Here is a 13,359-nt window from a genome sequence, read left to right as displayed (position 1 = left end):
AGAAACATTTTGTGACGGTTTGCAAAGCAAAGGAGAAAGTGTGTGCATCACAGTGCGAAGAAAAAATGGCTGCTAGAACGTTCTAGAAGCAATGTTCGACACACATCCACAAGGCCAAGTGGCAACAAGAGTTGAGACAAATCGACATTGAACTAATTTGATCATCATTTAAATCGTCAAACAGTTCTTCTGTATCAGTTTCAAGCGAGCTAAAGCACCAAAGTTATTCAAACATTCTCCAAAGATTACACTGAAAGTAAAATGGTTGTTCAATATCTTTCATTATTGACATTGGTGCATCAAAAAAACATTATGCCTAAGTAGAAATAAAATATACTATCTCCATTGACACAACTGAAGCCTTCAAAAACCAGTGTACACTTGGGCTGTATCGATACCCTTAAAAAGTAAAGGTTTATTTGTGGCGACAATGAAACACAAGAAAACAAAGGTACAAGCACCCATCCATGTGCATCAAGGCACTGTGTCAAGTGCCTGTCTACTCAGTCTCAGCTAAGCCGCTCATATGGGACTGATTTCCTGTGAACTCCACCCTGAATGTTCACCACGAAATAGTAAGTCAGTTCACTTCATTATTTCACGGTTTGGGAAAACCTAAGATCATGAAAGTAAAGTTGTATATTAAAGAAAAAGTCTGTCCTGTTGCTCAGAGACATAGACAAATTGCTTTTCATTTGCATGAAGCTGTTGAAAAAACCTTACTTGAGCATGACATTGAGCGTTCAACTGGTCCAAAGACATGGGTTTCTCCCATAGTGGTAGTGCCTAAAAAGGACTGTGAAGGAGCTGTACGCATATGCGTCAGGCAAACAAGGCAATTGAACGAGAATGACATCCAGGTCCACATATTGAGGACATGATAATGCAATTAAATGGTGCAAAGGTCTTCTCTCTTCTTGATTTAAATAAAGGTTATCATCAATTAGAACTTTAAGAAAATGTCGGGTACTTTACAACCTTTTCTATACATGTTGATCTGGTTGGATACAAAAGACTGAGTTTTAGTGTGTCATTCGCTGCCAAACTGTTTCAGGCCATCATTCGATGTATCATACAGTCTGTGATAATTGTGTTCAATTACAGCAATGACATAATGGCAGGTTTGACTTTGAATGCAGGCAAATGTGAGTTCCATAAGGCACAATTCCTTGGCCATTTCTTTTCTGATGCGGGTAAGACACCAGATTATGCTCAAGTACAAGTGCTGTCAAATGCTGATCCCCCACAAGATGTTTCTATTGTGCGTTCTTTTCTTGGCATGGCCAGTTACTGTTGCTGATACCTACAAGACTTTGCCACTGTTAGTGCTCTGCTGAGTGACTTGAAAAAATAGAATGTTTCCTTTCATTAGTCACATGAATGTGAGAAAAGCTTCAAAAGAATTGAACAAGCCATTGAGAATGCTACGTAAATGACATACTTCAAGCCTAAGCTTCATACAGAGGTTGTTGATGTAGCCCCGTAGGGTTAGGCGCTATCCTTCACAGCGGCCACTCAAATGCTGAAAGGCATATTGTGGCATATACAAGTAAATCTTTATCAGAAACAGAACGTGCTTAGTCATAACCTGAAGCCTTTTAAACTAGTTATGGATTATCAATCTTGCTGGCTATATTTGGCAATCCAAAGGCCAAACTTATTCCTCGCATTGAACAATGGGCACTAAGGTTACAAATATATAATTACACAATTGTGCACCATCCAGGGAAAGATCAGAGCCCTGTAGACTACTTTTCCAGAGTATTTATACAAGGTCACGGTACTCCCTCCAAGACAGCTGAGGCCTATATTAATTTCATTGTAAAATTAAACACACCAGCAGCTATTTAATTAGCCCAGATCATCACTGCCAGCAGTCATTCTAGTGACATGTTAAAGCTGAAGAATCCAATTACACATCAGTCATGGAACCAATACCCTCGACCAATCACCAGTGATGGGGAATATCAAAAAAACAAGAACAAAAACAAGGATGAACTGTCTAGAACTTAACCCCTTGAGTGCCCCGCCCTTTCCCCCTCCTGTGCCGGCCCTTTCATTAGCGGGCGGGGTCCATGACGAGATAGTCTTGTCATGGGCACAGCGCAACCGCGCTCCATGACGAGACTATCTCGTCATGGGCACAGAAGGGGTTAAGGAGGAGTTATCCTATGAGGGTGCAGAAATCCTACTTGGAAAGTTTGAGGCAGAAAATAACTGAAGTGGCCCATGAAGGACATCGTGGAATCGTTGCCTCAAAACGAGCTCTCCAAGATTGTGTCTGGTTTCCTTATCTTGATGACAGGGTTGAAAAGGAATTTAAGGCCTGTCATCTATGCCTCTGTCTTTCTAATAAAACTACTCATCACACCTTTGAACATGTCAGAACTGGTGATTATGGATGAGTATTCACGATTTTCATTAAAGATCTTTCATCTACTACACAAGAAAATCATTGAAAGGTTAGATGGTATCTTTGCAACATGGGGTGTTCCCACCATAGTGAAGTCTGACAATGGCCCACCTTTCAATAGTCAAGAGTTTAAAGATTTCTTGGAGCATTTGAATATATATGACATAAAGCATCAAAAGAGCACACCATTTTGGCCATAGGACAATGGGCTTATTGAGCAGTTTATCAGTACCCTAAAGAAAGTAGTGCGGCGTGCTAATCTTGAAAACCTCAATTTGAAAACTGTGTTGAATTCTAATTAAAGAGCTTTCCACCTAAACTTGGGAACTACCCAGAGTTCTCTGTTTTATATATATATAAATATATATATACACACACACACACACACACGTGATCAAGGTCCGCTTCGGACTAAAACGTGTAATGGCCGACATTAAACTGCAACTTTAAGCACAAATCGTGGGTCCGCGTCTGCTTTGCTTGGGAGATACCTTGCGGGAAGCGAGAAGCAGCCTTTTGTGTGTATATATATATATATATATATATATATATATATATATATTTTTTTTTTTTCACTTAAAAAACCATAGGTTTCACACATGTTATAGTTAGGTGGATATTTCACTCGTAAAAAACAAATGAAATTTCCCCGTTATAGTTAGTTCAGATAACTATAACTCGCGCGCCCACAATCCTGCTCATGATGTCACATATTACATCACTCATGACATGGTCAGTGGCATCACTCATGACATCACTGATGACATCATCCTTGTGATAGAGTGGCGGTCGCGCGAGTTATAGTTAACTGAACTAACTATAACGGGGGAATTTCATTGGTTTTTTACTAGTGAAATATCCACCTAACTATAACATGTGTGAAACCTATGGTTTTTTAAGTGAATTTGCAAGGTTTTTAAAATGCTAATTCTTAATTATAACGTGTGTGAAACCTATGTTTTTTTCAGTGAATTTGTATGTTTTTTTAAATGCTAAGTTATGTATGTATTATTATTTTTTTTATATATTTATTTTACAATAAACTACGTATTAAACATTTTTTTTTTTTATGGTTTTTCACCGTGCGTAAATGACCATCCAGATCAAGATAGATTAACAAGATTTATTTCACTCTGGGATGATATATTTTGCCAAAATATTTCACACTTTGTCTAAAATGTGTTTTCTTTGAAGTTATGTTGATGTCTCTTATATGTGTTGTTGTGATTAGTAGAGTCATTGTTTTGTGTTCACTTCATGTCATTTATTTTTGTAAATTTATAGTGTTTATCTGTGTATGCATTCCTGTTTTGAATACATGATTCACATGAATTTATTATAAAATCATATTTGAGAAACAAAAGGTTTTTTGATTCTGGTTCGGTTTTGATGTAATTAAGATACATATATATTTTTATTAGATTTGAGTCCCATCAGATTAGAGGGATACAAAAATGAATACAGATCATAGGCTTTTTTGAAGCTAATAAGTGGCAGAACCACGGTTTCTTTAATGCACATATCCCCAGGTTCTGCGCATAATTGGGTTACCCCATTATCCTATATTGAGCCATTCATTATCTGCCAGGTGATGTGTGCTTGATTTGTCTGCTCTGGCATTCAGTGACTCTGCTAAAGGGATGAAGATAGAGATGCCCTGGTGCTTTAGCCACCACCAGAGCCACAAAGCCTCCTGACAAAGGACAGTGCCCCTCTCCATGCTGCTTATTGCAGTACCACATGGTGGTGGTGGTGTTGCCCATTAGAAACTGTACCAGGCTTTTCTAGGTGGATGGCAAAAATGCCTTCAGGGCCAGACGAATGCAACACCGCAAACTAAAAATGCTCTGGAGACGCTTTGAACCACAGATAATGCCTGTGTGACTGCAGCAAAGGTATATGAAAATACATGTTCTTTAAGTCCAAGGACATCATCCTGGGTTCAGAGCAGATAGGATCTGAGCCTATGTTCGCATTTTGAATTTGTGCCTTTATCAGAAGGCATTCAGTGGCCGGAGGTTCAAGATAGGCCAGAGATCCCCATCTTTTTTCACAACAAGGAAATAGCAAGAAAAACTATCTTGTAGCTTTTTCCAAGTCCTGTACCATCTCTATATTGCCTATTGGCAAGCAACAGCCCTTCCTTCTCTAGAAGAACCAACAGACGTTTTGCTGAGATTCGTTCTGAAGTGGAAGGAATGTTTGGTAGGCAGGAGAGAAGAAAGCTTGTAAGGCCAAACTGTCAGATGTGATAGATCGCCAATACTGGGTGGCTGTGCGCTGCTAAGAATAAACTAAAGCAGCTTGGTGGCTGTTCTGGCATGGGAAATGAAGTAAGACAGCTGATGCCCTTGCTGGCCCGCACTTTGTCTGTAGGTTTGGTGCATGCAGCCTCAAAAGGACTGAGTTGTCTGCTGCATCATTGGCTGTCAAGGTCGTACCTGGCTATGTGCCAGTCCTTGGTATGGTCACAAAATTTCCTGAAATGGTACACAATGTAGCTCTGCAGGCTTTAAAATCTTTCAAAGCAGAATCTGCCTTCTCTACAAAGACGTGAGATCTATCAAAGGGCATGTCTATTAGCTGAGCCTGTACGTCATCGGAAACCCCAGCGGTCCTCATTCAGGGACCTCTACGAAGAACAAACACTGGTACCCACCAGCCAGCCAAGGCAATCTGTGCACCCCAGCAGCACGCAGATAACATATTTGGTGACATCCTGCTCGTTATATATCATTCAAGCCAGAGAGACCATAACTTCTTCCAGGACTGCTGGCAAGATTTGGATGGTCATGTGCCAAAAGCCATCTGTGTACTTACCAAGTAGATAGATAGCATGCACAGATTATAGTGCCATGATGGCAGAGGAGCACATATATTCACCAAAGGCATCTACCCTTTTGGATTCTCTGTTCGAAAAACGGGTTGGAAATGAGTTTGGATTTGTTACTGGTTAAGGCCTGTACAATGGGTTCTCTTAAGTGAGGTGCTTGGTAAAAAAAAATTCAGGTCACCAGGCTCCTTTCTGCAACAAATTGCCATCTGCCTGCTCACAGGTAGGCAAGAAAATGGCTCTGTCCAGCTAGCTGAGAAAGTATATGTGAAGGCATAATTAAAAGGGAGCGAGGGCTTGGATGCTGCAGGGTCGGGCTGTAGTATTTCTGTCAAAACCATTTGCTTAGTCTCAATGGAGAGCAATGGCAATTTCATTACTTCAGCTGTCTTCCCAAATACCACTACAAACTAGGCACTTCCTTCAATTGGTGGCACGTGTCAAAACCTGTCTAAGGGGAGATACCAAACCCACTGGTGTTTTGTAAATTCAAAGTATAGGGCATCATCAGTGTAATGAGGGGGGTAGCAAGCCATCCCCTCCTCCATGACTATCATCAACATTATTGGTTGCATCCTGCTCTGGCACAGGGTCAGAATCAGAGCCAAAAACAGAACGCAGCCTCTGCTGATCGCTGCAACGTGGTAGAGGTGCAGGGTTAGAGTCAAGGTTCATGTCAACAGGTCGTGCTTTTGTAATCTTATAGAAGAACTTCAGTCAAGCCTGTTCCAGATCCAATACTGCGGTCATCTACTAGTACAGCGGTATCAATACTGGCCTCAGGGCAGCAGAAACCAGCATGGATCTAGGGGCCTGAGTGGAGGTCTGTCCTAGAGTTGGTGGAGGGAATGCTGTCCGGGAAGGGATCCAAAAAACGAAACCAGAATCAATGCCCCTGTGGTTCCCTAGGGCCCGAATATGCACAAAAATTTGCAGCATCGCCTTTTGAAGACCTTGATCTACTGTGGGGTAGGCGATGGCAAGGGAAACTCCGTGGCACATAGAGATACGCTCTGTGAATTACATCTCAAATCCCTTGCGCCCTCTCTTTGGAGTCAAGCTGGCTGGATGAGGTTGAGCCCTGCTTTGTTTTATTATGCTTGCGGTTAGACTTGGATTTCGACTTGTACATATATGTAAGTGTTGACACATATTTTAGGGCTGAATTATGTACACTTGAAGCTATCAGGATTGGTAGAATCACCACTTTCTCAAAGTGTTACAGAAAGCACAGAAGAAGAACCTTTCTGTGGGCACGAGGACTAGCAGAAACAAAGACCCCAGGTAGAATGTCCAGAAGAGATCTCCTTCTGCCCAAAAAGTGGGCCCTCAAACTCATTTCTGACAAAACATGCACCCCGAACCTGTTAAAAAACAGAACTGTTTCAAACTGTTTCCAATATTGTCAAGTGATGTGTGTCTAATTGTAAGGTATCTTAAAATTTAAAGCAAATTGGACCTGCAGTAGAAGGGTGAAAGGGAAAATGATCACCTCAAGATCTGGAAAGTAAACAAGCCTTTCAGTTACAGTCTATTCCCATATGGTGGGAGCTAGAGCAGGCATTAGCATCTCCTCAGCTTTACTGTCATCCTAATGGTACCTACCTTGAGAAGTGCTCAGTAAAAGGTTGTGACCACATACCTGAGCAGACTCACTAATGTGATTGGAGACTAATAATTATGAAAATTAAGTTATAGATATTGGAACAAGCTCATCTTGTGATTATGTCACGCTTTCAAAACAGCCTATAAAAGTGGAAGAGCTTAATGATTGAAGCAGATCAAAAGCCAAAGCACTAATTTCTTCAATAATGTCTCATAGCATTCCAAATTGAAGGTGGCAGACAAAATTACAAAACTGATGAAATGTAAAATAATGTTTCAAAGCTAAAATAGAACTTAACATTTTAAAATATTTAACCTTCATTTATATGCTTACAACTTCTACCTTTAGCCTTCGTCCATGCAAAGAAGAGCACTGCAAAAAAACAAGCTTCGATCAAAGGAATTTCCAGGTAAAGAAAAATTCTTCACCAACCCTGCAGAACTGCGTCCAACCCCTCATGCACTACCCCCTGAGGGTGACCAATCCCCACAGAGGTGATCAACCAGTCTGCTGCTCAGGGTCAACGGAGGGTTGACCACATGGACTGTATTCTGCCCCACTCGTGGCCAAATCACCCATGGGATGCCAACACCGCACTGTGCACAGCCTTTAGTAGTGGTCGGTTGGCACTGTGTCCAAATCACTGCAGGTAGCAAATCCTCACTGCGCATGGCCTACAGCCTCCACAATGGCAGTTGGCAGCAGGGTCAAGTGTATGGCAGGAGCCTTGTATTTTTGTTAAAGGTTTTTGGATACCTTGATACAAGTGGAGCTGTGCTGGGTAGTGTGGTACCGTGTGCTGGTACCCCAGTATTGGTACCCCCATTTTTTTTAACTCAATGGAGAGCTCCTTTGACCCCCCCCACCACACACAAACACACACACACAGACATTGCCCTAGGGGGTCTTGATGTGCCCGCCTAGACATCTTTTGGGCTTTTTCATTTTTTTTTTTTCAGGGCTCAGGGACCAAGTCCCTGAGTCCTGTAATGACAGCTGCAACATTTTGTTCACAGTTGCGGCTAGACAATCACATTACTCTGTACTGCAGTACTGGCATCGGTACAAACATGGCCAGTGGTAGGGAAAGCTCATGCGACCACTTATATATTTCTTTTTCAGTCCAATGGGACCAGCCGTCCAGATATAACCAACTTTTTTCTCAGCATTAAACCCTTCACGCCCAACCTAATACAGTTTTTAAAAATGCTAATTTTTCAAAACCGTCTGAATGGATTTAAACAATGACATGGTCTAACTTTCTGATACATTTTTTGTAATTGCGCTCCCCTGCTTTTACTGTATCGGAGAACAACAAGAAATCACAATTTTGGGACCCACTCTTTTTCTTGGCCCTGCTTGACAGATCACTGTGAAACTTTCCATGAAACGGCTGCGGTCAATGTACTTTTTTTATACAACGTTATGTGCAGATTTGTCAAAGGGCACCAAAGTTATTGGCAACAAAAAAAACGGCCTTCTTCTGGAAACTCTGTCCTCACTAACTGCATATAAGCTTCCGCCACTATGTAAAATATCTACCTACCTACCTACCTACCTACCTACCTACCTATCTACCTACCTATCTACCTACCTATCTACCCACATATCTATCTATCTATCTATCTATCTATCTATCTATCTATCTATCTATCCATCTATCCATCCATCTATCCATCCATCTATCCATCCATCTATCCATCCATCCATCCATCCATCTATCCATCCATCCATCTATCCATCCATCTATCCATCCATCTATCCATCTATCCATCCATCTATCCATCCATCCATCTATCCATCCATCCATCTATCCATCCATTTATCTACCCATCTATCTACCCATCTATCTATCCATCTATCTACCCATCTATCTACCCATCTATCTACCCATCTATCTACCCATCTATCTATCCATCTATCTACCCATCTATCTACCCATCTATCTATCCATCTATCTACCCATCTATCTACCCATCTATCTACCCATCTATCTATCCATCTATCTACCCATCTATCTACCCATCTATCTATCCATCTATCTACCCATCTATCTACCCATCTATCTACCCATCTATCTACCCATCTACCTACCCATCTATCTACCCATCTACCTACCCATCTATCTACCCATCTATCTACCCATCTATCTACCCATCTATCTACCCATCTATCTACCCATCTATCTACCCATCTATATGTATATATATATAGAGAGAGACATAGGACTAATCTTAACAAAAGCATCCAATAAAAAGTACATCCACCTCAGCTGGAAATTTATATAATAGAGTAATCTGATAGACCGAGAAGGTTTTCTCCCCTCGTTGGTCCCTTTGGTTCAGCAGGACTGGTTCAGTTACTACTGGACTGAAAAATCTGCTTAGTAAACGAGAACACCACAAGTGTACCAGCAGCCATTGTAGGAGTAAGGGACTAATACCCAATGTCCTGAGTTTAAAAAAAAAAAATAAGTTACAAGGGGGCCATATGGGTTGGTCCTTGGCCAAAATAAATGTCAGATTTTTTGTTCTGCCAGTCCAGCGATACTCCTGCAAGATCGAACACAGGCCCCGCGAGGTCCTCCGGAGTACCACTGGACTGTGCAAGCATTAAAAAGTTAAGTTTGCACTTTTCCACAGTACCTCACGTAGGCGTAGCGCTTGACTGGAGAAGCATGCCAATCCATATTAGAACAATCAATCCAAAACCAAAAGAAACGGAGCTCACTTAGGGCATGTGTGATTCCAGGTGTAGTTTATTCTGCACAAACTTCGGTTGTGTTTGAGCCACAATCTTAATAAGTTTACAAAATAAAAGACGGACTATCATGTAAAACAGCACTATCTTGTAATGTCATTTTAACATAGCTCTGAACTAGGTTCAGTATGCTGTGCATTACTACAGCATAATACACAATTAATCAAACTTAATTCTGATAATATAGATATACATTTGAATACAACAAAAATGGAAATACATACAAATATATGTATGAATGTGATCAAGGCCAGGACTGGCCGAAATGCATCATATCAGCATTGTGGAATAAACTAACTTTGTGAGCAGATAACATTGGTGTCCATGCCCAGCCTTTTCTAAGTGGTGAAGCAGTGGTGTTCTATATATACACACACATATATATATATATACATATACACACACACATATATATACATATTACCTACTGGCGGTCGCCAGTAGGTAGTTATAGTTAGGACCACGTTTCCATAGGAAAACCTCAACATTCTATTTTGAATAACTTTGGCGCCGGTCGACGAATCCTCGCGAATTTCTCAAAATAGGTGGGGCACTATGCTCCGCTCCTACCCTGAAAGTCTCGGGGGGATCCGTCAAGCGGGGGCTGAGATAAAAGGGGGGTCCCAAAACGCGTTTTTCCCATGCATTTTTCCATAGGACCTTTAGAACGAGCTACAGCCCGAACGGCTGAACAGAATTACTCAAAATTTGGCAGAGAGGTAGTCCCTAGGTGAAGGAAGTGCCTTTTGTAGGTTTGGTGTAAATCTGTTCAGTAGATTCTGAGAAAATAGCCTTTAAATCAATATATATATCTGAGCCCGCTTACGGTACGCTTACCGTACGCTTACGGTAAGCGTACGGTGGCGTGCGCGAGCGCGATTCTGATTGGCTCTTAGATCTTAGTAAACATTCGAATCGGCCGAAACCAGGAAGCGGCGGCCGCCATTTTGTGTATTTCACTCTGAAAAAAAAGAGTGAAAACAAGGAAAGGGGGCAATGAGGAGAGTTACAGACCCCCTTACATTTGTGAGGGGGTCAAAGAAGGACTGTAAAGTACAAAGAAAACATTTATTGATTTTAAAAAAAATCACGGGGTACGCGTACGGTAAGCTTACGGTAAGCGTACGGTAGAAAAAAAAAAAAAAATAAATGAAAATCAGATTTAAGTGTTTAGATATTAGGGGGCTCTAAAAAGAGCCGTTGTGTTTATGAAATGATTTTTTAGTGGTACCTACAAGTAAGTACAGATTTGTTGACGTGCTTTCTTGCTTTGTCATCGCACCTCGTGCCCACCGTGCGTGCACGGCACTAACTGCGTAAAGTGCCGCGTGCTCACTGTGCGCGCACGGTGCGCGAAGCGCACCGCGCGCGACCGGAACGAACTGCGTTAAGTGGGCGCGCACGCCACGAATGGCGTAAAGTAACTTAGCATTTAAAAAAACGTACAAATTCACTGAAAAAACCATAGGTTTCACACACGTTATAGTTAGGAATTAGCATTTAAAAAACCTTGCAAATTCACTGAAAAAACCATAGGTTTCACACATGTTATAGTTAGCGGAAATTTTACTGATAAAAAACCAATGAAATTCCCCCGTTATAGTTAGTGCAGGCAACTATAACTCACGCGACCGCAATCTTCTGCTGATGACATATGTGTCTTTATGAAAAAAAAATATTTGTAATATATGTATAGCTAAAAATGTATGGAAGAAGACATGGGCAAATAAGTGTCTAAATACAGTATTAGCATCAGCAGAGGATTGCGGTCGCGTGAGTTATAGTTGCCTGCACTAACTATAACGGGGGAATTTCATTGGTTTTTTATCAGTAAAATTTCCGCTAACTATAACATGTGTGAAACCTATGGTTTTTTCAGTGAATATATATATATACACATCTATATATAGGCTACGACCAGCGGACGACCAGAGTTGTGACAGAAGCCGATTGCAGCGTGTTTAAAGATGTGTGAAGCAATACGCCAACGCCTGGATGTAGCCAAAACACTTTTCATTGAAACTGATCAAGCATCAAACATTACTGCTACAGGAGCCACTACGAGCGAATCGGCAGAGATTACCACTTTGACACAAAATTAACATAAACTTGAAAAATTCTGCAAAAAAGAAATTAATCGAAGTTGGGAGGTAATTTCATTAGACAATTATATTGAGGTGGGACGTGTTTTAAGGGGATTACGGATCTTGGTGACCCCTGCCTATCAGAACCCCAATCCAAAGCTCCTAGAAGAATGGTCTGCGCTAATGGCAGGCACTTGCAAACAAATGCTGGGTCTTCTTTCCAAATATGCGGCGATAGAATTGCAACAAATCGAAGATGAATTGAAAATTCTTCGTGATGTACTTAGTAAATCGCCAGCTCAAGAAGAAATCAAAACTTTCATTAAAGATTTGGAACTCAGATTAACAAAATATGAAGATGGCATCAAAGCAAGAAAACGCTGGAAATTCATTAGGGACAGGAATGATTATGCGCAGGGGCGCATTTTAACCTTCAGCAGAAAATATGATGCCATACGTAAAGATTACAGAAAAATGGAAGCCATCAGGGCTCAAGAATCAGAAACTTCCGGATCCAGCTCAGCTGCACCTTCTGATGATGATGACAGAAACACCTCATCGGATTCAAACTGAGGACCCTTTACATCACTTCAGGAATACCGTTTTTTACAGTTAAGCCTCAGTACTTCCAAACAACCAACAAGGGGAAGAGGAAGAGGAGGAGGCAAAGAACAAGACCAAAAAGAAGGAGCAGGAGAGGGAGCGAAGGCCAACGACAACATAACGCCACATGGGAGAGGCATCAGGCGTTCAAGAGAAACAAATGATGGATGAGCAATCAAACCTTTCTATTATAAATCTTTCCTCTCATACTATCACTCCAGAAGAAAGATCGGTCTTAGAATTAGGTTTATCCTTCTGTCCCATCTCTAACTTTGACTTTGCAAAAACACGTATTGATCTCTCATTTTTCACGTAAATTAAAATTGCTAAAATTACATACTTGCAAATCAACAAGAGATCAATCTAGAATTAAACCATCTACCAGTATTCCCACTAATTCGGATGAAATTCTATCTGTGGGTGTTATCGAGACATTGGCCATCATGAGGGAATTTCAATCAGAAGTACGAGATTGGGATTCAGATCGCGATTTATTGATCAGTATGGACATGGAGGTCAATAGAAAATCCAGAAATGACTTCAAACCCAAATCAAAATTTAACCCCATCACATTACATGATGGTATTGACACTTTCCAAGAGGCTGTGTTGTATGATCTAATGAACTTATGGCAAAAAGAAACAAATAACTTTGCTAATAATTTATCGCCAGCACAAAAAACAGGCTTACAATCTTTGAAAAAGGCTACCAATTTTGTGATAAAACCATCTGACAAAGGGGGTAATGTGGTCCTTTGGGACATTAACAAATACAGAACAGAGGCTAAACGACAACTAGAACACTCAGGATGTTACCTAAGATCTAGCCAGGCCAGATATAACAATACGATACAAAAATACTATGAAATGTTATATAACTGGCATGAGAAAGACACGCTTAGCAAGAACGAATACCTGTTCCTTCTAACACGTAAACCTGTTACACCGGTTTTCTATATGTTGCCAAAGGTGCATAAACATCCAACTGATCCCCCCTGGTAGGCCGATCATCTCAGCTAACCAAAGCCTCTTGGAAAACACTTCCATTTATCTGGATTATT

General features: G+C 40.9%; 1 protein-coding gene across 6 annotated transcripts in view; it reads right to left on the bottom strand.

Annotated features, from left to right (window-relative positions):
- ELMO1 (engulfment and cell motility 1) overlaps positions 1-13,359 on the bottom strand; it is a 1,282,006-nt gene that overhangs the window by 611,542 nt on the left and 657,105 nt on the right. The gene's annotated exons all lie outside the window — the stretch shown is intronic.

The sequence above is a fragment of the Triturus cristatus genome, chromosome 5_2 (genome assembly GCF_964204655.1).
Source record: "Triturus cristatus chromosome 5_2, aTriCri1.1, whole genome shotgun sequence".
Lineage (NCBI taxonomy): Eukaryota > Metazoa > Chordata > Amphibia > Caudata > Salamandridae > Triturus > Triturus cristatus.
This window is presented reverse-complemented; position numbering and strand designations above follow the sequence as displayed.